The sequence below is a fragment of the Engystomops pustulosus genome, chromosome 9 (genome assembly GCF_040894005.1).
Source record: "Engystomops pustulosus chromosome 9, aEngPut4.maternal, whole genome shotgun sequence".
In the NCBI taxonomy this organism is placed as follows: domain Eukaryota; kingdom Metazoa; phylum Chordata; class Amphibia; order Anura; family Leptodactylidae; genus Engystomops; species Engystomops pustulosus.
The window spans coordinates 52265829-52291768 of record NC_092419.1 but is presented as its reverse complement, the minus strand read 5'-3'; the positions used below and the strand labels follow the sequence as shown (position 1 = coordinate 52291768).

At 44.3% G+C, this 25940-nt stretch overlaps 1 long non-coding RNA gene across 1 annotated transcript in view; it reads right to left on the bottom strand.

The window, feature by feature from the left end:
• Positions 1–24539, bottom strand: part of LOC140077769 (uncharacterized) — a 34021-nt gene extending 9482 nt beyond the window's left edge. The window contains exon 1 of the long non-coding RNA XR_011849836.1: positions 24458–24539. This is a non-coding gene — a long non-coding RNA (uncharacterized lncRNA). The remainder of the gene's footprint in view (positions 1–24457) is intronic.
• Between the last annotated feature and the right edge of the window lie 1401 nt (positions 24540–25940).

Genomic DNA, 25940 nt, shown 5'->3' with positions numbered 1-25940 from the left:
CTCTGACTTCTCCTACACCCCTACACTGGTTTTGCAGTTTAGCTCACAGTTCAAGGCTACCTCCAACATTGTTAATCAACATATCCCCCTACTTAAAACAGGTCCCATACTTGAGAAGATCCTTAATAATGGTTGTAGGATTGTCTCTAGGAGAGGCCAAAGTTTAGGGAACTTACTGTCCCCTTCTTTATTTACCACACAACCTAAATCAACTTGGCTATCTACCCAGGGTTTCTATAAATGTGGTGTCTCCCGCTGTCATACATGTAAATTTGCAAACAACAAAAAGAAGTCCTTTTCTTCTAGTGATGGCATGTGGAAATATTTCATAAAAAAATTCTTGAACTCTAATTCTGACAATGTAGTGTACATTCTACATTGTACTACGTGTAACCTAATGTATGTTGGACACACGACCCGTAAATTTAAAGTTAGGTTCTCGGAGCCTTTACGCGATATCTTGAATCCCGAGGGTTGGAACCTATCTGGTGCATCACAACATTTTGTCAAAGTACATAATGGGGACACTCGCTCACTTAGCACTTATGTCATTGAAAAGGTCCACATGAACATTAGGGGTTGTAACACTGGAGCCCACCTAGCCAATAGAGAGGCTTATTGGATTTTTTCCTTAGAAACCTGTTTTCCACAATGACTTAATATGAGAAGGTAGTTAATATACCACTATTAATCTGTGTTATGTCTTTCCCCTAGGCTCTGATGCATTACAAGATGTTATAATGATGTATGGGAAGTATTGCTCCTAACAATGTATTTTATACAGTACCAGTTCTGGTTTGGTGTTCTGTTATTTCTTTTAATTGATTTATGTGTTCAAATTGTTGTTTTTATTACTAGCCACAATTTTAATCCCTTTTCTCTATTCTGTTTATCCCAGATTTATTGGCACCTACCCTGACGTTTGGGGGAGTTGTCTCGGCTGCGCCGCTTGGATCCCCGCCGGTGCTGCTCGAACCTCGTTGTCTTCCTCAGGTTTTCGTCCTGGATCTCCGCTGCGGTGCCGACAGGATTCCTCCTCGTCCCAGTCCCTTCGCCGCAACAATCCTCGAGTGGTGCATAGCCTCCCATGATCAGGACTCAAAACAAGGCTAATGCATCCATGGGTTGCTATACAACTCATAGCATGGCGTGACAGGATCATGTGGTCTGGACGTGTCAACTGACTTAAGTCATGTGACGTGACATGATTCGTCCGTGATACCGCGATTTCCCCATTCGATCTGATGTAACGTTTTATACTGTGAGATATTATATGATGTTTCTGTTTTTCTACCTTGGGCATCTCTAATCTAATTTAGGATTGCTGTATCACCAGATGTTTGGATATGAGCATTATGTTTAACGTAGGCAGCAACGGAAATGGCTGTGATTTTTGGGGGGGGAGGTACCATTGATTGTATTGGGTTATAAATGTGTAGCCATTTCATTGTACTTTAGCCATGACTAAGGACAAGGGGACTGTCCGAAACGCATAGGCATTTTATCAGTCTGTCTGAGTGGACTACTTGATTCAAGAATATGCAATAAATAAAGAAACTCTCGGTGTTTGGAGCCTGGCTGGACCGTGCATTTCTTTTCTCCCGCAATTGTTATACCCCAGCAGAGAGGTGACCCGTGCCGGACTTGACACCAGTTGGGGAGGTGAGCTGGCATTTGTCTTTTTTTACCACCAGGTCGTTCCACAAGCGTGACTTTGTCCGCGGTGGCAGCCAAGGCGAGGTACAAAGACGTTGAGCAAAATCATAGTCGGGGACAGGCAGGAGGTCAGGACGGGCAGCACGGAATCAGTCGGGGACGTAGCAAGAGGTCAAGACAGGCAGAGGTGGAGCGTAGTCATGAATGGAATCGGGGTCACAATCGGAAATCACAATAACAGCAAAGGGCATGGAACACAGCTTTCTCTAGGGCAGTGATGGCCAACCTTTTGAGCTTGGCGTGTCAAAATTCGCGAAAATAACGAGCCTAACTCGCGTAGTGTATCACCTTTAGGAAAAAAACGATTTTTGTTATACTTAGAAAATATCAAATAAAATTTTGTAGCCTACAAAAGGGGCCAATGAGAAAACTAAAATCCTGGGAGCTGCCGGGTGCTCCTTCCCTTCTGCGCCTCGCTGTGCGCCCATAAAACAAGTAACGGCCACATGTGGGGGGTCTCTGTACTCGGGAGAAATTGCATAACAAATTGTATGGTGGTTTTTCTCTTTTTATCTTTTGGAAATATGTATATTTTAGGCTAAATGAACATATAACGGACAAAATTGACCCCCTTCCCTAAAGCAGTGCACATTAACCCCCTCTAATGCCCTTAGACAGAGACAGGACTGTGAGTGCTCCAACGATGCCTCAGCGCTCCTCTTCAGGTCGCTTCAGCTCCTGTGTAGAAGATGTTCCCGCGCAGGTGCATCACAGGTCGCTTTTGTGCAAGCCGGGACTGCTTGCACAGGATGGGAAGACAGGAGCAGCAGCTGCGATTTCTCTGACTGAGATGCAGATGCTCGCTGCAGACCACATCACTGGACGTCAGACGGTGTTGCTTGCCAGTCAGCCGGACCGGCCCCAGACAGCCCCGAACAGTTCGCCCCTGCACTACAGCAATTTTTCTCCAGCGGGCGCCGTGTCACTGAAAATGGCTATGCGTGTCGTAGGTTCGCCATCACTGCTCTAGGGCACAAGGCACAAAGATCCGGCAGGGAACACAGGGAGGGGCTGGAATTTAAATAGAGCAGGTGGCCGGCCACCGCCAATTATCGGCGCACTGGCCCTTTAAATTTCAAGGTGCACGGAGGAGTCAGTGCTGGATCACGGCGAGGTAAGTGAGCCGTCGGGGGACCGGAGCAGCAGAGAGGGCATGGGTGCGCCTGCGACCCGGAAGGTGGGTCGCAGGAGCACCCGTGACAGATTCTTTTTGATTATATGTGACTGCCTTCTGAGGTACCTAAGAATGGCCCAGTCCAGGAGCATGTTGTCAACAGGATTGTACATCATAGAAAATAAGTTCTGACCGGAGCTGCCGATTCTCTTGCTTCCGTGAGTCCTTCTTCTTCCAATATGTCACTCACAAAGTAGTTCACACTCCTCCAGCACAAATTCCTGAATCCTCCAATAGGAATATACCGCTATTCAGATCAACACTGCTGCGTTTTTCCTGTGACCTCCTCTGTATGCAACATATGTTGCGGTAGATCGCTGGAAGAAATTCACCCGCAGATAGCGTAGTACAGTTTAACACTCAGGATTTATTTAGATTAAAAGCATACTCACAAAAGAGCAATAAAAATGTGCATGTAAAACTCCAACATGGGACGCCAGCACGTTCTCGCCCATCCCTGGGTTTCACCCTGTATGGCTTTTCCTCCTACCCTGATATCTTCGGCTCGCAGCTCCTCGTAGCTGCACACCCTCGTCCGAGAAGCCGGAGTTCTGCGCATGCGCAACAAAAAAGAATTGAAATTTGGGGAATACAGAACCCCAAAAACTGACACCCTGGACTTTGTGAAAAAAATCACTTTATCATATCACATGCTTACATGTCTGCACATGTGATCGAGGGTGTTCCTTTCTTCTTCCCAGAGTTCTCTGCCCCATGTAACACATTGGGGCACATTTACTAAGGGTCTGTCGGACACATTTCCATCGGGTTTCGCAAATTTTTCCAATTTGCCCTGAATTGCCCCGGGTTTTTATCGCACACGATCGGATTGTGGCCCATCGGCACTTGCTTGCATGCGACACAAATGGGGGCGTGGCCGTCGGGTAACCCGACTGATTCGGACAAACCGCGGAATTTAACTTTCAAAATTGTGTCGTAAGATTAGCACCTACATGCACCGGGAAGAAGATGTTGAACTCCGGCGTACCTCAGTGGGGAAGTGACACATGCAGGAAATTGGACGCGCGATCTTAGTGAATCGTCGGACATTCTGGATCGGCGGCGTCAACAGGACAGGTAAGTAAATGTTCCCCATTGTGCTTGCAGCCATTTTGCTAATAAAGGGGGAAAAAAAAATTTGTTCCCACGAATCACCATAAACTTTGAATTCGTGCAGAACCGAAGTTTTCCTGAAATTCTAAATGAATTCCACTTCGTTAGAATCGATTCTCCCATCTCTAGTGATAACATATAGGGGGGTAGAAATTTGAGGGATTTGCTGGTCCATAGCTTCCTGGCACCAATTAAATCAGATGTAATATGGCTGGATTGGAAACCAAATGACTCTTTCAAATGTGGTCGCCATTCAGCATGTAGACAATCTAAAGTTATTAGAAGCGCCCACACTGGAAAGGAATATTCAATCCGAGACTTTATCAACTGCTCCTTGGGGGGAAGGGGGTATCTGGCAACATGTTTATGTCCTATGGATTATGTAGGGAAAACCTCCTTTGCCATTGCAACCTCCACCCCTATTGCAAAACATGTATGGCAGAATCATCAGGGAAATTCGAAATGCCTGACTTTTCAAGGGATCGAACTCGTAAGATCGTCAACAAGAGGTGGCGAGTGGGGCAAACTGATCCTTTAAAAAAGAGGCTCAGTGGACTTTCTATCTGGATTTGGTAAAATCAAATGGTATTAATGATTTTGTCTCCTATGCATGCTTCATAGAGGGAATGAACATCAAGTGCAGAAGTGCAGAATGTTCATAGGAATCCCTATTGGAGTTATGATACATTCTTTAGATGTGGATTCTTGGAGTAATGTGGATTATGGGGTTGGATATGAGTGCACCTTTTTTGTGAATCATATTGGTTGTCTACCTACAATTGTTTCAATGGGGGTCATTTACTAAGGGCCCGATTTGCGTTTTCCCGACGTGTTACCCGAATATTTCCGATTTGCGTCGATTTTCCATGAATTGCCCCGGGTTTTTGGTGCACGCGATTGGCTTGTGGCGCATCGGCACTGGCCTGCACACGACGGAAATCGGGGGGGGCGTGGCCGAACGAAAACCCGACAGATTTGGAAAAAACGCCACATTTAAAACAAAAAATTGGTCGCACGGGCCATACTCACATGCACCAGGAAGAGATCAGTGAACTCCGACGCAACTCGGCGGACCTCGGCGCAGCAGTGACACCTGGTGGACATCGGGCGCAGGACCTTCATGAATCGCCGGAAGACCCAAACGCTCGTCCGAGAAGCCGCCGCTGGAACGCGAATGGACCGGGTAAGTAAATGTGCCCCAATGGGTTGATGCTTTACCTCTATGGGAAGCCGGAAAGTTAAGTCCGCCTTAGTCCTGCTAGTGGGTGTGGCTTTGATTCCTGTCTCACTGTGACCATTGCTTCTGCCCCTTGCCCCGCCCTGCTGATCATGTGACAATGTCATATGATACCCTGGGGGGATCGGCGCTTGGTGATGATGCGGAGGCTGTGGTCACATGATGGACTGTTGTTCTGTGTGGATTGGGTGGATATGGATTTGTGGGAATTACCCAGAGGTGCATTTAGCGCTATAAATCTGGGCGGGCTGGGGGCGGGCCATGGCTATAATCTAATGCCGGAGGCATTAAAAACTAAATCTACAGACCTACTTTAACCCCTGAAGAACTCATGTCTGAGTGAAATACATGTAGGGTTATGAAGTATTAGGGATTTAGGGTCTATATGTAGTGACACTACAAGCCAGGGATCTGAATGGGGATGAGAATGGCTAGATGTAATGAATAATGAGATACTAGCACTTACCTTTGCTTATTGATTCGCCCTGGGGCTTATGTGAGAATTAAGGAAGCAGTGAACAATGCACCTTAGTGACAAATACGTCTACACTAGCCCTACCCTTTAAGTGTTGGGTTGTGTGTGTGTTTTTATCATTTTAAAGTTTGCAGTGAATTGACTTCATCTTATACTCACAGGAAAAATATGCTGTATGAATGAGCATTATACTGGCAGCCGTCTCCCATCACTCCCCCATAAACTTGCAAGCCCAGAGGAGCCAGTGGTGCATTGTTATTGTGTGTGGGGAGATGGGGATATGCTGATTTCAACATTTATTTTATATGAGTGGGCAGCTTCAAATGACTCATTGTAAAAGATGAAATGTTGTCTTGGTCATAAAGGCTGGAACCTTCTGGGGTCGACAGCTACTCTTAAAAGTAATTTTCCTCTATGCATTAATAGAGTCATTTTCAGCAAATCTTAATTTTATAAAATTCCGTAAAAAAAAAACACTAAAAACTTTAGCAAAACAATTCTTTTTGCAAAAAATAAGACCTTTAAGCGCCTGTCAACAGAAGAATACAGAAGTTATGCCTCTGAAAAGTTGTCGATATTCAGTAGGATTGGGCAAACTAAACATCTGTAATATATAAAGCTGAAAGTGTGTATGTCCGATAAAGGAATCTGTACTGTCGCATTAACAATCACCAAATTTTACACAGGTTTTGAGACGAAATTTTAACCCCTCGCTTTCCAAAATCCACTTATTAACCACCATAAACAGGAGCCATTGTCTGCTGCTGTGGCAGTTGGCAGCTGAGCCGTGATTGGTTGCTATTCTGCAACAGGTCAATAATATGAGCTCTGAGCTGTGATTCGTACTATAGCCAATAAGTAAAAGACACTTATGTGTGAGGTAATATGGATAAGGATACAGAGGTAGGGGGAGATTAATCAGAAATGTCTGAGGTAAAACTGTTCCGGTTGCCCGTGGAAACCAGAGTTCAGCTGTAATTTATAAACAGCTGTGCAAAAAGGAAACTTGAGCTCTGATTGGTTGCCATAGGCAACTAGAGTAGTTCTACTCTCAGACACTTCTGATAAATCTCCCAAATTGACAAGTCGGAGACAGAGACAGTCACTGGAATGAGAATGCCCAAGACAGTTACTGGAATGAGAGTGTCAAAGACAGTCACTGGAATAAGAGTATAATAGTCACTGGAATGAGAGTGCTAGAGACACTCAAAAGAGACTGACAGAGACAAATAGTCACTGAAAGACACTTCCAGAGACAGACAGTCACCGAAAGAGACTACCAGAGACAGACAGTTACTGGAAGAGACTGCCAGAGATAGACAGTCACTGAAAGAGACTGCCAGAGACATACCGTCACTGAAAGAGACTGCCAGAGACAGTCACTCAAAAAGACGGTCGGAGACACAGACAGTCAAAAAAGTTTATAAAAAAGGGACAGTCAGTGATGGTCAGTGACAGAGACGGCGAGTGATGGAGACATTCAGTGACAGAGATAGTCTGAGACAGTCTGTAGATATTTTTTGTTTACCCATTCTATTTTGTTACAGCTAAGAACAGTTATTTACTATCCCAGGCAACGCCTGGAGCTACAGCTAGTATACTACATAAATAAGGGATCACCATAATTGTAGTGAACCAGAGAATAAAGATAACATATTACATTTTATGTTACAGTGAGCAGAAAAAGTGCTAAAAATCCAAAACAAAAATTGATGATTTTCTCTGTGTTCACCTTGAAATAGTTAAAGGGGTATTCCAGGAATAAGCCTAATTCATATTCAAATAAGTAAATAAAATATAAGCTAATATGTCATTTCTTTCTTTCTTAAAAGTTTGCTTCCCTTAACCGAAATATGGACATTGGTGGAGAATTAAAATGCCACTGGCTCTTTAATCACTCCTGTGACTTTGTCCCAGGAGCGAAGACGCAGGACAGAAGATGGCCGCTGGTGAAATGTCTACATCACATATCATGCACCTGCCTGCGCAGGTCTTGTGATCATCACTATGTTTGGTTGTAGTCAGTGTCAAGACTGAGAGTCTGTGAACCCTCTGGACCACCGCGGGAGGTGGTACTAGCTGACCTGGGACCGGAGCCTAAGTGGAACCAGAGCCCGCCGCAAAGCGGAATGGACTTGCTGCGGTGGGAAACCACCAGGTCGTTCCACAGGTGCGACTAGCTCGCGGTGGCTGCCAAGGTAGTAACACAGGAGACAGTCTGTACCCGGAGAGACGGCAGAAGAATAGCACAGGAAGGCACACCAGGACTCACGTCAGGAATCGCAGGAGCTGGCACAGAGGTATGGAGGACCACAGGAACGGACTGGCACACAGGAACGCAGGACCACAGGAACGGATTGGCACACAGGAACGCAGTAGCACAGGAACGGACTGGCACTCAGGAACGCAGGACCACAGGAACGGACTGGCACACAGGAACGCAGGACCACAGGAACAGACAGGAATCACAGGAGCTTTCTCTTCAGGGAGTTTGAAGATCCAGCAAGAGCAATAGGAAGGGGCTGGAATTTAAATCAGGCCAGCATCAATTATTGGCGTGCTGGCCCTTTAAATCTTAGGGAGCCAGCGCACGCGTGCCCTAGGAAACAGGGACACGCGCGCCAAGTCATGGGATCTGCGGAGGACGCCGCTGGAGCCGGGGGAGGTGAGTGCAGCCGGGAACCAGACCCTAGAGTGGCACGGGTGCACCCCTTTGGCCTTACCCTCTTCTTCTTGGTCCCAAGAAATCTCTGGAGGAGAGTCCGATCCAAAATGTTCTCCTCGGGCTCCCAAGATCTCTCCTCAGACCCGAACCCCTTCCAGTCTAGAAGAAAGAACCGCTTACCCCCTATGATCTTCATGTCCAGAACCTCCTTAACTTCATAGACATCTGGGGAATCCGCTTCAGAAGCAGGACGAGGGGATTGCTGGGAGAAGCGGTTCAAGATGACTGGCTTCAGGAGGGAGACATGGAAGGAGTTCGGGATGCGCATAGATGGAGGAAGGCGGAGCTTGTAGGCTACTTGATTGATGCGCTTGATTACCTCAAAGGGACCAAGGAACCGAGGACCAAGCTTTTAGCAGGGTATCTTAAGCCGGACGTATTTGGAGGACAACCATACTTTATCACCAGGAGAGAAGACAGGAGGAAGTCGACGTTTCTTATCATCCTGGATCTTGGTAAGTCAGAAGCTCGTAGAAGAGACTGGCGGGTCTGGTCCCAAATAGACTTGAGGTCCTGCACCAATTCTTCTACCGCAGGGACATCGGAGGGAGTAGACAACGGGAGAGGCGGGCGAGGAATACGTCCATAGACGTCTCCATAGACCACGGAGCCGAGTCGGTAGACCCCGAGTCCAGGGAATTGTAGGAGAACTCAGCCCAAGGTAGAAGGTCAGCCCAGTTGTCCTGATGGGCTGAAACGAAGTGACGGAGGTAGCAGCCCAAGGTCTGGTTCGCCCTCTCCACTTGACCATTAGACTGCGGATAATAGGCAGATGAAAACTCAAGGTTGACCTGCAGTTGGTGACATAAGGAACGCCAGAATTTTGATACCAACTGGACTGGGCTTTCTGAAGGTATAACAAGTTTTTGTGGTCAGTGTACACACTCACGGGATGGAGAGCACCTTCCAGAAGATAGTGCCATTCTTCTAGCGCAAGCTTGATGGCTAACAGCTCCCTGTCTCCAATCGAATAATTTCTTTCACCTGGGGAAAAGGTCTTGGAAAAAATAACGCATGTGGAAGTTCGGCCTTAGGCCCTTTCCGGAAGAGCACCGCTCCAGCTCCTACGGATTTTGCATCCACCTCAAGATAACTTGGGACTTGGGGTGCAACTGTACGGGTTAATTTAGCCTACTCAAACTTGCGCTCACCTTTCACTCAGGACACAAATTGAGCATAAATCACACCTCATACAGCTCCAGCACCCCAGGACCAGACCCGCTGCCACCACTTATTGCATTTATACTGGGACCAATAAGTATCCCACTCTACATCAATTCTTGCTCTCAAGCAGTCACTTTGTCACACCACTAGACATGCACACTCAGCACTCCAGCAGTCACACAGTTAACCACACTTCACAAGGCTATGAGTTCGCAGAGCATACAGGGACCAAAATTAAAGTGAAAAGCTTTAATTACAAAAAGTTGATCAGTGCATAAAAAGATATTAAAAACAAAAGAATTATAAAATAAAATGACACACAACACGGCAAAACAGTTATAAAATAAAAAGGGAGAAAATAACAGAAACTTACAAACTTAAAGTAAATCCTGATCCCTGGAGGTGGGAGAAATGAGGAACACACTCAGCTTGTCAAGCAGCCCCCAAAATGTGAACACCAATTCTTGGATTTCATATTGTTTTATAACTTCTCAGTTTGGTTCAGATTTCAGAACCTCCCATTCATTAATTAGTCCAGAGGGTCAGTTTTAATGAGGGGGGAGAGTCCAGGAATATTTAAACAGTCTTTTGTTTCCAAATCCTGATGCAGAAGAGGGGGGGGGGGGGGTAGGGAGACCAAATGTCCTTTGGGGTCTGAACAGACCAGTCTTCAGTTCAGAGGTTATCAGGCTGTTAAAGCTCCAGGATGTCATAAAAGCTGCCTGGACGCTTCAATAGATGCCAAATATTTAAACAAAGTTTGTAATTACCCTATAGTTAAACCAATCTTATACATTCACAATTAATATCTCCTTGACAGGCGTTCAGATGTTTGGCACAAAGTCGACCAAGAACTTGACGTACGTGTCTCTGGAGAGTATACCAAAATGTAATCCAGGTAGACCACGACACACGTATAGAGAAGATCCCGGAAAATGTCGTTCACAAATTCTTGAAAAACGGCAGGGGCGTTACACAGTCCGAAGGGCATTACTAAGTATTCAAAATGTCCGTCACGGGTATTAAACGCCGTCTTCTAGTCGTCACCTTTGTGGATCCGGATGAGATTGTATGCACCCTGAAGATACAGCTTGGAGAACACCCTGAAACCGCGTAGGCGATCAAAAAGTTCCGTAATCAACGGCAGAGGGTAGCGATTTTTAACTGTGATCTTGTTCAGCCCTCGATAGTCTATACAGGGACGTAAGGAGCCTTCCTTCTTGGTGACAAAGAAAAAACCTGCACCAGCCGGAGAGGAGGACTTGCGTATGAATCCCCTCTGCAGGTTCTCCTTGATGTATTCAGACATGGCAACTGTCTCTGGAACCGAAAGTGGATAGACTCGACCTCTGGGAGGGGTGGTGCCAGGCAGGGGATCCACTGGGCAATCATAGGGACGATGTGGTGGCAAGGTCTCCGCTTGCTTCTTAGAAAAAACAGCAGAAAAGTTCCGGTAACAAGCTGGCAGACCCTCCAGAGAGTTGGAAGACACAGAAGAGGATAAGACCGGAAGTGGAGCCACCATACATCGGGATTGGCATTCAGGACTCCAACGCAGGATTTCACCAGTGTTCCAATTGAGAATCGGGGCATGGAGCTGGAGCCAGGGAAGACCCAGAAGAAGAGCTGACGTGGAGCGAGGCAAGACATAGAAGACCAAATCTTCTTGATGTAAGGCTCCAACCTGAAGTCGGATAGGTTCCGTGCGCTGTCCGCTTACGAGAAATTACGAGGGGAGACTTGAGGGGAACCACCGAAATGTGATGCTGGGAAACGAGAGCGGCATCCACAAAGTTCCCCACCGAACCGGAATCCAGGAATGCTGAGACCTGCACGGGAGCACTGGTGCCAATACTGAGAAGCACCGGAATAATCAGACGTGGAGAAGCTGAATTCACACTTAGGGACGTCTCTCCCAAAAGCCCTAAGTGCTGCCGTTTCCCAGACGTTGGGGACGCACTGGACAAGTCCCGATGAGATGCTTGGAAATGGCACAGTATAGACAAAGGTGTTCTTGGAAATGTCTGGATCATTCCCCAGGTGTAAGTCTAGCTCTATCAACCTGCATAGGTTCACCAGCAGACTGAGTAACGGGAGACTGGAATGGCTGCTGGAAAACTGGAGCACCGTGGACATGGAAGCTGGACTAGAGGACGCTCGTGCCACAACTCTTCAGCTCGTTCCAAGAACCGCACATCAATACGGGTGGCCAAGGTGATAAGACCACTCAGAGTAGTCGGCAGATCACGGGCAGCCAAAGAATCCTTAACCCGTGAGGACAGGGCGTAGGTTCATTAATGCTGTTTCCACATTGCTAGCTTATCAAACACGGACCGGAACTCTGCCAGGAAGTTGGAAAGGGTGGCCGTAACTGGATCGTTCCTGTCCCACAGAGGAGTAGCCCAGGCCAGGGCCTTCCCAGTGAGGAGGCTGATGATGAACGCCACCTTGGAACGCTCGCTGACCAACTGAGATGACTTTAGTTCAATATACAGTGAGCACAAGTTGATGAATCCTTAGCACTATTTGGGATCGTCATCATATTTGTTAGGCATAGAGAGACTCATCCTAGGTTCTGGTGCCGGCGAACAACCCGGGATGACAGGCGAAGTCGCAGGAGTAGTCAATGAAACTGCTACAGGAGTAGTCACCGGAACATGTTGCTGAGGCCTGGAGTCAAGCAGCTGTTGAAGAGTGGAAGCGACTTGGCCTAAAAGTTCTCCTTGGGCAGCAATCTGCTTCGACTGCCAGGCGACAACACTCGAAAGTTCAGCCAGTATCTGACATGGCTCCTTGGCGGGGTCCATGGCCAGATCTTACTCTCAGGACTGAGAGTCTGTGGACGCTCTGGACCACCCCGGGAGATGGTACCAGCCGACCTGGGACTGGAGCCTAAGTGGAACCCGGTGTTCCCCAGAGCCCGCCGCAAAGCGGGATGGACTTGCTTCGGCGGGAAACCACCAGGTCGTTCCACAGGTGCGACTAGCCCGCGGTGGCTGCCAAGGTAGTAACACAGGAGACAGTCTGTACCCGGAGAGATGGCAAGAGAATAGCACAGGAAGGCACACCAGGACTCACATCAGGAATCGCAGGACCACAGGAACGGACTGGCACACAGGACCACAGGAACGCAGGAATCACAGGAGCTTTCTCTTTAGGGAGTTTGAAGATCCAGCAAGAGCAACAGAAAGGGGCTGGAATTTAAATCAGGCCAGTGGCAATTATTGGCGCGCTGGCCCTTTAAATTTTAGCGAACCAGCATGCGCGCCCCCTAGGAGCCGTGGGAGCTGCGAGGACGCCGCTGGAGCCGGGGGAGGTGAGTGCAGCCGGGAACCGGACCCCAGAGCGGCACGGGTGCACCCGCCATCCGAGACAGGGATCGCGGGAGCACCCGTGACAGTCAGTTGCTTGAAGTGCAACCAATATGGCCAGTGTATGGCCAGTGTCGTGGTGAGACATTATCGCAGTTAGGTAATGTGCAGTGATGGCAATTACACGCATCATTACTATGGTAACAGAGAAGAACACTCTGTTAGAGGTAGGACCGATTACTGAGAACTGAAGGATCATGGGAGTTGTAGATGGTAGCAATCTTTGAGATATCTACACCTATTTTTGAAATCCCATAACATTTTGTGAATCATAAAAGCAAACTATTTAAGCTCCATTTTGTGATTAATGACATTGAGTTTTGTTGTATTCATTTATTTATAGCATTATGAGGTTTTTGTAGCAGAAGTTCATATTCCCGGAAAAAGCCCTTTAATAAAATCTTATGAATAAGCTATAGACTCCCCAAAATGAAGTATCTCATAGCCTGAACAATAGCCTGTACAATGTAACAATACAAATCTGTTCTGCTTAAGGGAAGGACCTCCAAGGTAGTATTCCATGTATGCCATGCAGCTACACAGAGCAGACAGCAGGAGCTCAGGGAGTTAAATGCATGGCTCAGATCCTGTTGAGGGATTTTGGTTCCTAGAGCACTGGGCTGACTTTTCATTGGGGTATAAGCTGTTTTCTGCAGATAAATGGAAGGGGGCTGTTGTCCTGGGGGAGAAGATTCTTAGCAGGGGTGGCGGAGTATTTAAACTAGGATTGGGGGAGGAGGAAAAGGAAGACACTAAAGGGGTAGACACTAAAGGTGGGTGGTGAAGTTGGGCGGTGTATGGGGTACTAAGGCGGTGGATAAGGGGATCCACAAGTTACAAAACAATGGTGAGGATGTATGTGCCACTAAAATTACTGGAAAAATAAAGTGTATGTTCACAAATGCCAGAAGTATCAGATGGAAAAATGGGTGAGCTTGAGGCTCTGGTATTAGAGGAACAGTTGGATGTTGTTGGTGTAGTGGAGACATGGCTCGAAGCATCACATGATTGAGGTGTTAATATTCAAAGTTTTACACTCTTTCGGAAAGACAGGGCAAATAGGAGAGGAGGTGGTGTATGTGTATGTGTAATAGGAGAGGGTAGTGTATGTCTGTATGTCAGAAGAGACTTAAAAGCGATTGTGAATGAGACAGTGGTCTCCAAAGAGTGTGATGAGGCTGAAACTTTGTGGGTTGAAATTCAAAGCCAGAAGAGCTTTGAGAAAATAATTTTTGGTGCAATTTATAGACCCCCTAACATCTCTGATCAAATAGATGGTCACCTATATAAACAGATGGGGCGGGCTGCACAGAAGGGAACAGTAATGATAATGGGAGACTTTAACTTTCCAAAAATAAATTGGGGTCAGGGCTCGTCTTCATCTGTGAAGGCAGACATTTTATCAACTTTCTGCAGGAAAATTTTATGGTGCAAATTCTAGAAGATCCCACAAAAGGTTATGTATTGTTGGACCTTGTGATTTCTAAAAATGCGGAGATTGTCCAAAATGTCAGTGTCCGGGAACCCCTTGGGAACAGCGATCATAATATAATTATTTTCCTCTTAACCCCTTAACGCTCTGCGCCGTAGCTCTACGGCGCAGAGGTATAAGGGATGTATGAAGAGGGCTCACGGGCTGAGTCCTCTTCATACAGAGGTGGGGGTTTTTGCATTTTGCACAAAACCCCCACCGCTAATAACCGCGGTCGGTGCTTGCAACGATCGCGGCTATTAACCCTCTAAACGCCGCCCGCAAAGTCGCGGGCGGCGTTTAAAAGACGGCGGCGCGCGGGCGCCACCATCTTTTTTTCGATCGCCATGCCCCCGAACGGCATCGGGGGGCGGCGATCGGTTACCATGGTAGCCTCGGGTCTTCTTTTGACACGAGGCTACATGGTTTATGCAGGTTCATGCCAGTGGCTCATTGTAATGTATGACCTGCAAAAATGCCATATATTGCAATACTGTAGTATTGCAGTACATGGTAGGAGCGATCTGACTATCTAGGGTTAATGTACCCTAGATGGTCTAAAAAATAGTGAAAAAAAAAAGAAAAAAAAAAGTTTAAAAAATAAAAAAAATTAATAAAATATTAAAAGTTCAAATCACCCCCCTTTCCCTAGAACGGATATAAAACATAACAAACAGTAAAAATCACAGACATATTAGGTATCGCCGCGTCCCAAAATGCCCGATCTATCAAAATATAAAAACGGTTACGGCCGGCGGTGACCTCCGAGGCGGGAAATGGCGCCCAAATGTCCGAAATGCGACTTTTACACCTTTTTACATAACATAAAAAATGAAATAAAAAATGATCAAAATGTCGCACAGACCTCAAAATGGTAGCAATGAAAACGTCGCCTCATTTCGCAAAAAATGACCCCTCACACATTTCTGTGCGCCAAAGTATGAAAAAGTTATTAGCGTCAGAAGATGGCAAAAAAATTTTTTTCTTTTTTTGTACACATTAGTTTAATTTTTGAAAATGTATTAAAACACAATAAAATCTATATAAATTTGGTATCACCGCGATCGCACCGAACCAAAGAATAAAGTAGGCGTGTTATTTGGAGCGAAGAGTGAAAGTCGTAAAAACTGAGCCCACAAGAACGTGACGCACGTGCGGTTTTTTTTCAATTTTTCCACATTTGGAATTTTTTTCAGCTTCGCAGTACACGGCATGTTAAAATAAATAACATTACGGGAAAGTAAAATTTGTTACGCACAAAATAAGCCCTCACACAGGTCTGTACACGTAAAAATGAAAAAGTTATGGATTTTTGAAGTTGGAGAGCGAGAAATTAGCCGAAAAACCCTCCGTCCTTAAGGGGTTAAACTGTAAAAAGCTAAACCAGATGGGAAAATCGAAAACTTTGAAATTTAAGAGGGCTAATTTCCAGAAATTTAGGGCTGCATGTGGATCAGACTCTGTCATGTGATGCTATTAATATTAAATGGGAGAAATTCAAATCTATCGGGGGTTATTATATTATTATTATTATTATTGTTATTATTATTATTATATTTCTACATTTATTCCAATAGGTAACAAGTATAGACGGGCGAGATTACACCCCTGGCAGCTTACATCTGCAGCTAAAAGGGCAATTAATGATAAAAATAGGGCAAAAAATACAAATCTGATGGGTCACCTACGGCTTTTGTAATACTTACAAAAAAACTTACCAAAATCTGTAAAAATGAAATCAAATCAGCCAAAATACAAAATGAAAGATAGGTGGCCAATGATAGCAAAACAAATCCCAAGAAATGTTTTAAGTATATCAAGGCAAAAAAAATGGGCCAGAGCAAGTTTGACCCCTTTATTCTTAAAATGGGGCATCGGTGACTGGAGACCAAGAGAAGGCGGAGCTACTTTTTTTTAGCAAACAAAGTGTTGTAAGACAGCTCACCTGGAGTGAATTATACCCCTTGACAAGTGGACTAATCGAGCTCTGTTCCTCCAGCTTCCTTTGGACTTAGTACAATAGAAAAACACACGATCCGGCTCCAAGACATCAAGATCCACTTGTAATGTTAAAATATCCAAATCTTTATTATCTTCATTACGGATAGACACAGTCACACAGGGTACATCAAGGTAAAAGAGAAATCTCCTACGCTTTTCGGGTAAGAACTATACCCTTATTCATGGCTATTTTTTTTTAGCTCCGTTTATATGATAGAAGAAAGAACTTCTGACGTGGGTGGTGCCAGTGTGAGTCATGCATCCTGCAAAACAGAAAAATGTCGGGAAACCTGACGGAATCGTGGTTCGCAGACCCTTAGTAAATGAGCCCCATTGTGTTCTTGGACTTTGCAAAGGCATTTGACGCTGTCCCTCATAGACGCCTGATGGGTAAAATAAGGTCTATTGGTTTGGCAGGAATCATTTGCAATTGGATTGAGAACTGGCTGAAGGATTGTATCCAGAGAGTTGTGGTCAATGATTTCTACTCGGAATGGTCACCAGTTATGAGTGGTGTACCCCAGGGTTCCCATCATTACCCGCCGGATCTTCAAGCCATCCCTGTGAAGTGAAAGCCCTCCTTGTTCCTGTGTCTGCAGTGTTACCAATGTTCCTCCGTGTTCCAGTGCCTGTGTCTCCGGCTGTCCTGTGTCTCCAGCGGTCCTGTGTCTACAGCGTATTCTGTGTTCCTGTTCCGTGTGCCAGCTCCAGTACAGTATGGCAGTATATGGGGATTTTACTGATAGCACATTGTAATGAATGGGTTAACCCGAAGTAGCTTCGGGTCTTCGTGAGACACGAAGCTACCATGGCGACGGATCGGCACTCCCTGATGACGTCACGGAGCGCCCATGCACCGCCATCTGTTTGAAGCCGGCGGCGATCAGCAAGAAAACACCCGCGATCGGTGTCGGCACCGATCGCGGGTGTTACCGGTAAGCCTTTGCTGCAATATGAAGCAGAGACTTACCGGCTATGGAGAGGGCTCGGCCCGCGAGCCCTCTCCATGCATCGGAACGCGACCGCCGCCGTGAATACACGGCGGGTGGTCGCGAACCGGTTAAAGACAAACAGAAGATGGCTACTTTGTGCTGCTCATCCTTTTCTTTCCAAAGTTATGTCATTTTCTGTTCTGAAAGTGTTTGACAAATATCTTTATCAGAGGACTCAGTGCGGAGTACAAGGTGGGGGAATGGAGCAGCATGAGGTGCAGAGAGAGAGACAGAGAAAGCTCTGAAGAATTCTGTGCAGCACATCCAATCCTGCTACATACACAGAGAGAGTCCCTCCCAGGAGTCCATAGAGTTTTTAGAGTTTGTTTATACTATGGACTCCAGGGCTTGTCAACAGGCAGAGGAAGCAGCACTAAGATAAGAGGGGTATAGCAATGAAACTATCAAATATAGGTAACAAAGATAATGTGGGTCATTTACTAAGGGCCCGATTCGCGGTTTCCCGACGTGTTACCCGAATATTTCCGATTTGCGCTGATTTCCCCTGAATTGCCCCTGGATTTTGGCACACGCGATCGGATTGTGGCGCATCGGCGCTGGCATGCACACGGCAGAAATGGGGGGTGTGGTCGAACGAAAACCCAACGGATTCGGAAAAACCGCCGCATTTAAAACAAAAAAACTTTCGCGGAGCTTGCACTTACCTTCACTCAGCCCGGCTCGGTGAACTCCAATCCCGAATCCAGCGCAGAGAACGCATCACTGGATCGCGAATGGACCGGGTAAGTAAATCTGCCCCAATTTTGTTTTACATCCCAAGAGCTATTGCTTTATGGGGAAAAACTTATTTAAGCCTCTTAAAGTCACTTGAAAGCTGAGAGCTGAGTTGTCCCTCAAAACATGAGTCTTGGTGATTTTCATGAAAATGAGAAAAATTGCCTCACATCATCCTAGAAAAGTTGTGACCACATTGTGACCCCGATTCCGTTTTTTGACTCTGATCCCGTGCTGCCTGTCCTGACCTACTGCTATGTCCCCGACTCCGTTTCTTTGCAACCTGTCTCGATCTCCTGCCTGTTCCCGACCACGAGTTTGCCTTACGATTCTGTGCTTCGCCTTGGTCGCCACCGCGGACATTGCTGGGCCTGTGGAATGACCTGGTGGTATCACGCCACAACAAGTCCATCCTGCTTTGTGGCGGGCTCTGGTGAAAACCGGTTACCACTTAGACTCCGGTTCGGCTTACGTCATCATCCATGGTGGTACAGAGGATCCACTACAACTGATCCTGACACAGACATTCTGGAAATATTAGATATCAAGCTTTTTGGGTGGTCTGAATATCTGCCTGGAAAGCCGAACATTTCAAACTTTGAAAATTGAGAACTTGAACTTGAAGTACAATGTGTCACAAGAAAACGGTCTCCTGGATATTTTAAAACATTCAAAAGTTATTGCCAATTATCGTTACACATCAGATTCTAAAAATAGGACCTAGTCACAGAGGTGAAAACTGGTGTCGGAGGCAAGGGGTTTAAAGTTCTCTGTTTATTTAAATCTTCTACTTACAAATGTAGTAAAATAGGCATTTCATAAAATCCAGCAACACACGATTAGCAACAGTTGGCTGGCTTAGGATTTTGTCTCACAACAGCTTGTACCGGCGAACGAGTAAAGAGGCAACTTTTTAACTAATATGGGGTTATGTGGGGATTTATGCCTTCATAGTAGGGTTATGGGTTGGACTTAAACATTTTTTGTTAATTGTGTGGAGCTAAATATATCTTGAGGGTACAAAGTTAGTAGGGGTCTAAATAAATAGGATAGCCCACTATATTATCATCCTAAAAAGGAAGATAAACAAGCGCTCTCTGGTGTAATAAATTCTAAAACAGATCGCTGTTGCTTAAAAATGTATATATCGCGCTCACCTTTGCGTGTTGTGCAGACAGGCACAACACTGTAGAATCACATATCGGACGCAGCCTAGTCCTTCCCGGTTGGAAAATACCGGGTTGAAAGCATAAAGTATCCGAAAGGCAGGGGTTCACCTCCGTCCTCACGGTTGTAGATGAAAGATAGGACTATATCCACAGCACTATCCGATCCAATAAAACAATTTTATTATAAATAAATAAAATCAATTAAATTATAAGCTCAAGACAATGCGTTTCGCGTCCTACTGCATGGACGCTTCGTCAGGTCTGAATTGCTCTTGCCGGCATAGCGATATAAATATCCATCTCTAGTATTCTGACATAAAAACACTTCATGTTAATTATAATCCTAATATACATGTATCATATTACTATATTACGCAGTGTAAACACAGGAACAAAATACGTTTGTGCCCCTCTGATCGAGGAAGAGGGTCCTATGGAAATTAGCTGGTTGGTGGAACGCAAGGTTCCGGAAGTGCCACAATGACGATACAGCAATTATCTATGAACAATAGGACCTTGGTCCCGGATCCAGTCACGGAATGTGGAACCTTCAATGAAGAAGAGACTTGATCGATGTTGACATACTCTTGAGACTTGTCTCAAAGAGGAATTACAACTCTCTGTGGACATTATATTCCTGGAGATGTATACATCTCGTGGGCTAAGACCCAGTTTTTTGTCCTCTTTCCCTGAGGACTGTGATTTCTCACAATGTTGAGAGAATCTGTTAAACATATTTTCGGAAATTTGGATCTGGCATAGGAATACCAAAAACAATAGGAATAATCGTACAGATACTTCATCCAATATACATACATCTAATCTGGGCAAGAGCATGATATCATCTACAAAAAGCACCACACCATCTATAAAGAGTAGAGACACATTACCATCAGAGAGGCCCACGGGGTCTCAGCCTACAGCACACTATTCCATCAATAAAAATCTACCGGTAAAAAGACCCCCACTCCCCACCACCCACTGATTTACAAAATGATATTACTAACATCAGCATTTACTCATGTTCACATAGTCCCACAATTAGAGGTACCAGTCCCATGGTTGTGCCATGCCCCGGCTCTTTGCTAACCAGTACACAGTCGTTACCGGCTACATCTATGAGAACTAGGAAAATTTAATCGTTTTTTCAACCTCTACCAACAAAAGAAAAGAAAAAAACAAACGGAGGACACGAGGAGGACAAAATAAAATAAAAATCAAACAAAGACCCGAACAAACAAGTTCAGTAAAAATCTTTAATCTAACTGATTATGTTCTAACCCCTGATGATACATCGTTATTATCGAAAGGGTTGTCTTTATGCCCCAATCAGCCCCCCTAATGATTTAGAACTTTTTTTTAGACATAAATATGTTCATTAGGAAATTAACGTTACTTTGCCCTGTCAGATAAGCAAAAAGATCTAAATTCCGCTACTCTTAATGGGGATTTGGCAACCAATGACCCTAAGCCCTCAGAAGAAAACCCTTCCAAAGTTAGAAATAAATCTAAATTTTATCCTGTGCATGATCAAGGTCATTACATCAAATTCTTCCACGATATGATACAAGAAGATTTTAAATCACTTACCAGTGGAAGAAATAAAGGTAACATCTCTCTAAACCCCAGTCACAATATGAAAAATAAAAATCTTACTAAAGGCGAAACTCTAGCGCTCAAAAAATTGGCAGCAAATAGGGACATTGGGGCAGATTTATCAAGCAGTCTGAAAGTCAGACTATTTCCAGTTGCCCATGGCAACCAATCACAGCTCAGCTTTCATTTCACCACTGCTCATGAATATTTTAAAGGGGAGCTGTGATTGGTTGCCATGGGCAACTGGAAATATTCTGACTTTCAGACTGCTTGATAAATCTGCCCCATTGTGTTCCGCCCGGCCAATAAAGGCGGAGGACTTGTCATTCTTACTCATGCTTACTATGAACAAGAATCTTGTCAAATTCTATCATATCCCAATTATTATATGAAAATCAGTACCAATCCTCTTCCTGCACTTAAAAAGAAAATTAAAACAATACTGGATGCAGATTTGCTGTCTCACACCATTACAAAAGAGGAACAAAAATTCCTTTTTGTCCCTTTTCCGTCCATGTCTCATTTCTATTTCCTGCCTAAAATACATAAAAATGCCGAAACACCTCCAGGACGCCCCATTATATGGAGTATGGGTTCCGCTACTTGGAACATTTCCGATTTTGTGGATCTATATCTTCAGCCGTATGTCATTAAATTGGTTAGTTATCTTAAAGACCAGCTGATTAGCGAACTTTGTAATTTGGATCTTCCGGCATCCTTCTCATTCCTTACACTAGATGTCACATCTCTATATTCCAATATTAAACATAAGATTGGTATAAAAGGTATTGAATTATACCTTAATAATGATTTATCCCTTACTGACAACTTCAAATCTCTATATGAAGGGGGGATTTTGGGGAAGAGAGAAAAGTTGTGAGTGTATCACTTTAAAATGTAACTTTTATTTGTTCTTACATTAAAATAACCAAGACTCGTGTGCGTCTACATACACCATGAGGTTCCAGTGTGGTAATTCAAACCACACTTAATCAATGTCACCGTGGCTATATACTGTAAGCCTGGGACAGTAATACAGGAGGAGGTCCCCTTAGTTTGATCAGTCCTCCTGTAATCCAATGTCACGTCCTCTTAATAATTGTCCCTATTCTGTGAGCATTGATTAGTGAATAGTGTCCTGACACGTGTTTCGCCAGGTCACCCTGGCTTCTTCTAGGGGCCCCTAGAATAGGGACAATTAACTGAGGAACAGTGCTAGCATACATACCAATAGTGAGCCAGTGCATAGCCACGGTGCATAGCCACGGTGACATTGATTAAGTGTGGTTTGCATTACCACACTGGAACCTCATGGTGTATGTAGACGCACACAAGTCTTGGTTATTTTAATGTAAGAACAAATAAAAGTTACATTTTAAAGTGATACACTCACAACTTTTCCCTCCTCCCCAAAACCCCCCTTCATATATACAGGCGGTCCCCTACTTAAGGACACCCGACTTACAGACAACCCATAGTTACAGACAGACCCCTCTGACCTCTGATGAAGCTTTCTGAATGCTTTACTATATTCCCAGACTGCAATAATCAGCTGTAAGGTGTCTGTAATGAAGCTTAATGATAACCCTTGGTCCCATTACAGCAAAAAATGTTTAAACTCCAAATGCCAAGAACAAACCTCCAGACCCTATCTTGTACGTAACCCGGGGACTGCCTGTACTTTAATCCTTTGGTGGTGCACATCGTGGGTGTTTGCTCTGTATAGTGTGAACACCCTTCTACCCGACTTCAAATCTCTACTTTTGGAACTCCTTACGTTAATATTAGAGAACAACTATTTTTCCTATAATACTGCCCTGTTTCATCAGACATGTGGAACAGTGATGGGCACAAAACTGGCACCGGCCTATGCAAACCTGTTTATGGGGGCGTTGGAGACCAAATACATTTTGGGGCACATTTACTTACCCGGTCCAGTCGCAATCCAGCGGCAGGTTCTCCGACGCTGATTCGGGTTCTGCCGGGATTCACTAAGGTCCGTGCGCCGATATTCACCAGGTGTCGCTGCTGCGGCGAGGTCCGCCGGAGTTCACCTGCTTTTTTCTGGTGTATGTGAGTGCTTGATCTTACGACACAAATGGCTTTTTAAATTCCGCGGTTTTTCCGAATCCTTCGGGTTGTCCGGTGGCCACGCCCCCCGATTTCTGTCACGTGAAAGTCGGCGTGATTGCGCCAAAAATCGATCGCGTGCGCCACAATCCCGTGAAATACAGCGCAAAGCGGAAATATTCGGGAATAACCCAACGGATTCGCGGCTGCGGACCCTTAGTAAATGTGCCCCATTATGTGACCATCCATATAGACAATATATACATTTTTATCGTCATTATATAGATGACCTTATCTTTATATGGACAGGGTCACCGGAAGATGCCATCGCCTTCTCTAAATATCTTTGTGCAAATGACTGGGGGATATCTTTTTCCGCAGAACATCAAAAAGACTCCATCACATTTTTGGACCTTAATCTATATATTAAAGATCAATCTATCTATACATCTACTTTTTTTTAAAAAAAAGTAAATACAAATAGCTATTTGAATTACTATAGTCTACAGTTCAGTCAGTACACGAGAGTCAGAAAAAATTGTACTGACCCACATGTTTTTAAACAGCAATCTATAATTCTAAAAGAATGGTTTCTAGAAAAAGGGTACCCCAAGTACATTTTGAAACAAGCGTACAAAAAGACCAGTACCCTAACTCAACAGGATTGTCTCACAAAAAAAACATCAGAATCGAAACATATGGAGGCTCAGACAAATGACCACTCTCTTAACTTCATGACTCGTTATAACGATAAGTTTAGGGAGATCACGAAAATACTAAACAAGCACTGGCCCATTCTACAAAAAGATAAAATCCTTAATACTGTTCTTCCTTCTAAGCCTAAAATCACCTACCGACGGGCCTCAACCCTTAAGAATATTTTGGCCCCTAGCCAAATTAAGCAACACAAAGCAATAGGTGATACGAATACCAACATGTCAAAAAACGGCACTCCAATGGTCAAGAGATGCAACCATAAGCTGTGTTTGTGTTGTTCCATTATTAAAAACGAAGCCGTTTCCTTTAGATCTAATGTCAACCAGCAGTCCTATACGATAAAAACTGTCATGTAAGTCTAGTTATGTGATCTATTTAGCAGAATGTCAGTGCGGCCTCCAGTATATAGGAAGGACCACACAGGAACTACATGATCGGGTCACTGGATACAGAAACAATATCAAAAAAGGTTTCCTTAAGCATGGTCTTTCAAAACACTTTCTGCTTAAACATCATAAAAATGAAAATCTACTCACATTCCTGCCCATAGACTATATTCCAGAGAAAGTGGCAATAATAGATTCCAGACCTTATGTCGTAGGGAAATATACTTTAAGCTACAGACCCTTTGTCCTGAAGGTATGAATGAAGTGTCTGAAACCATTATGTAACTCCCCTCTTTTTAATCTTTTTAAACACATTTGTGACTTTAATTTTAGTTTTATACTTACCCTTAGCGTATCAGGATTTTTCTATATCTAACTCTCTGCAGGACATGAAGTTGTTAGATCCAGTTCCTTTACGGGGCATATATACACCAATGGCATTCTGTAAACAACACTACGGGTCATTGTAACGAAGTCCGATCACGTGACTGAATCGTCATAGTGGCACTTCCGGAATTTTGCATTCCATTAGCGTTCCAAGTACCACTTCCAGAACCTTGCCTTCCACCAACTAGCTAATTTCCATAGGACCCTCCTCCTCGATCAGAGGGGCACAAACATATTTAGTTCCTGTGTTTATACTGCATAATATATTAATATGATATATGTACAATAGGATTATAATTAACATGAAGTGTTTTTAAATCAGAATACTAGAGACTGTATGACATAATTTCCTGTAAAATGGATATTTATATCGCTATGCCGGAAAGAGCAATTCAGACCTGACGAAGTGTCCATGCAGTAGGACGCGAAACACGTTGTCTTAAGCTTATGATTTAATTCATTTTATTTATAATAAAATTGTTTTATTGGATCGGATAGTGCTGTGGATATAGTCCTATCTTTCATCTACACCCGTGAGGACGAAGGTGAACCCCTGCCTTTCGGATACTTTATATTATCATCCTATAAAGAGCTTACTCATGTTTGATTCACCTTCACAATATCCACATGGTGTTACGGAAAACAATTCATTTTCTGTATAATAATTGACGGGTCCAGAAATATAACTAATAAGCTTTGACATCTTTTTCACCACGCTTCTCACCTCAGCACAACCTGACTGAAGCAAATTGATTCACTTGTGGTATACAAAGTACATGGAACCTTTATTTTGTCAAATGTTTGTACGAAAATAATTAGAAAATACCAGGGTTTCTAATAAAATACAATAGAGGGGGTGAACCATGTTACATGAAGAAACAGCTTAAATTTAATAGACCAGTTGATTCAGTGGGTGGGTGTAAGGTATCTGCTCCATGAGGCAGGTTGGTTGCCATGCAACAGACTCTAGAGAGACATGGGCACAAACATAGTAAGTTAGAGAACGCTGATCATAGCTGATGAAAATGGGAATGATATATTTTGTATTTGTAATGAAACACTTTATCATAGGCAGACCGTAGACGTGTGTTATCTAGTAGTAGACATGTGTTTATCTAGCGACCAATGGTTTATAAACAGAATATTGATTTGGTGGGAACTCACACTGCATGTAGTATTAGCAATGAGACATATTATTGACGCAACCCCAATAAATGGCGCTATATTAGTATACAGTAATTTCAACATTATCATTGGAAGAGGCAAAAACTTTATGGGTCAAAGCCAATGCGGAATTTTCAACAAAAATATTATTGCAGCAAAAATTGTCTGCAATGGTTGTACATCAGCATTTGTTGTAGAGCAACCTTTGTGCTACAACACAACGCATGTGGATGAGATAAAGTATTATGTTTGTATGCTTGTACTGTATATTGCAGAG